This window comes from Sprattus sprattus (assembly GCF_963457725.1).
Source record: "Sprattus sprattus genome assembly, chromosome: 12".
Taxonomy (NCBI): Eukaryota; Metazoa; Chordata; class Actinopteri; order Clupeiformes; family Clupeidae; genus Sprattus; species Sprattus sprattus.
The window spans coordinates 330,001-332,500 of NC_137910.1; the positions used below are offsets into that span (position 1 = coordinate 330,001).

Below are 2,500 nucleotides of genomic sequence, written 5' to 3' on the forward strand. Positions count from 1 at the left end.
TGTGTGTGTGTGTGTGTGTGTGTGTGTGTGTGTGTGTGTGTGTGTGTGTGTGTGTGTGTTCCTGTGTGTATTAATGTTCCTCTACGGAATAAGTCATCATCATCAAACTGATGAATTTTTGCCCGTTTACTGCTAGATGAGAGTTTAAGACCCAAGTCATTGCCCTGACGTAGGTTTATTTACACTAAAATCAATGCTCTATTAGAACTATACGATCCTCATCCTTTAGGGGGGTGCATGAGACCATTGGTGCCATGATCCACTGAGACCAAGTTTTACATCCCTATGCCCTGGCTTACTTAAAAAAATAATTAAGATATAAATAGTCAAAATATTTGTATCTTTTAATTGAAAACATTTTAATATAAAACTGACCATTGAATCCTGTGTCGTTCAATACATGGCATGATGACTTTATGCAACCCTCTCAACAGGGCCACACAACCACACAGTTCTCTCTGCAGCCTTTGCATCACACACACACACACACACACACACCATCCCCTCTGCTGGTACACACACACACACACACACAGAGACACACACAGACACACACACAGACACACACACACACACACAGTTCTAAACGTTCTGCTCAGTGATGGAGGACTGTTTCTTGTCTCCCATGGCAGGTTTACTTGGACGCAGGCTACACTGGTGTTCTTGTGAATCTTGGCTTCTTTTAATCTCTGAATCCAAGCATAAAGGGGTTGTAACCTGACTTGTGTAGACAAGGACAGTCCTGCAACCTCAGGCATGGGAGGTGGACGTGCTAGCGAGGAGGCTAACCCGTTGCTAGCACGTCTCTCAAGGTGTCGTGGAGTGAGGTTTACTCGCTGCACAGCACTATACCTGCCTGATACCGATACAGGTGTGTGACTCCCTTTAACGGCAGTACACAGCCAGATAAGAGGGGTGAGGGCTGTTGTGGAGACTTCAGACCTCCTTGAGATTTTCAAAGTGTTAAGGGCAGTGTTTATTCTCTGATATGAACGCACACCTATAAGAGAACAAAGTGCTTCCAGTGTATCAGCACAGAAATGTTGCAACATTATTTCAGCACTGTGTCCCAGTCACTCATAGAGACACCACTGAGTCCCTGTGACAAGAACATATAACACACACACACACACTCACACCACTGAGTCCCTGTAACAAGAAGATATCGTGCTAGCGGAGCCGGGTTCTCAGTGAGGGGGAAAATCGAATTCACAATGGCCCCTCAGAGACACACACACACACACACACACACACACACACACACACACACACACACACACACACACACACACACACACACACACAATGGCCCCTCAGACATTTAGATTTCATTTTTCTCTGAGTCATGTCTCTGACAGCCATGAGAGCAACTGTGTTTTTTTTTGTTTTTAAAAAAAAGAAATATATTTTTACTGACATCAGCAGAAGTCAAACCTGAGGGCTGTTGTGCGTCGGCATGATTAATGTTTTAGAAGTCAGATGTTTACAAATACTGTTGAGCACAGATGCCAGTGTAGCATTTTGCATACATCAAAAGTGATGTGATGCAAGCTGAAATGCGGATGATGAAATCTAACAGTTAAAACATTTATGCCAACTTGAGGCTTCAAGCTGCAGAATGGTATTTTGTAACAACATGGTTGACTATTTATAGTATTTTGTAACAACAATGTAGACAAAAAGGCTTCCATTACACTTGTTTACTTTTGTTCAGATTTGTATTTGTGTGAGATGTATGCATATGGAAGGATTCCACTGTGCCCATATATGGTAATATGTTGTCAGTCTCCTGGTAGCAACCTCCCTATTTGTAGTTTTTTTTTTTAACTGAAATCCATCTCAGCTAAGACAGTTAATAAAAGCACCATATCCATAAGCCCTGTATAATGATTTAGGCTATCTCAAGATTGGAGAAAAAAGACCGACTGAGCGACTGAGCCGAGATTATCTGTGTAACCCAGATGCACCTGGTTGGCAACATGGCCCCATTAAATAAAGGTATTCATGCAACTTCTAACTAAGTTCATGGTTAGTCCCTCTGACATTCTTGCAAAGGAAAAGCCTATTTTTAAAGTAGATTAACAAAGTTGTGTTCGCTTTGTTTGAAAGGCTTAGTTTTATAGGGTATGGCACAGTCTAATGTCCGTTGCCCGTTGGACATTGTCTGTGAGACCATTTAGGCTATATAGCTAGCCGCCTCTAGCAATTGCAATTCTTTGAAGATCTAGGAGTAATGGCTACCCAAGAAATACATTCTTTAAGGGTTGCAAACTACCCGTACATGGAAAATGGCCGGGTCTTGCAAAAACGGTTTACCCATATTACACTGCAAACTCATACAGCTTTTCTTTTTCAATCCATACAAAAAAAAAAACATAAAAAGAAAGAATGCAAGGAAATGTTCTCCACTTGAGGGAATGTCCATCCAAAACACGAGATATATAAAATATTTTTCGACCTTGTGTGTTCTTTACCACCACCACACCATCATAGCTGGGAG

The 2,500-nt window shown here is 41.7% G+C and overlaps 1 protein-coding gene across 1 annotated transcript in view; it reads left to right on the forward strand.

Annotated features, from left to right (window-relative positions):
- The window catches only part of galnt2 (UDP-N-acetyl-alpha-D-galactosamine:polypeptide N-acetylgalactosaminyltransferase 2), a 121,517-nt gene that overhangs the window by 22,060 nt on the left and 96,957 nt on the right, over window positions 1-2,500 (forward strand). The window lies entirely within an intron of this gene.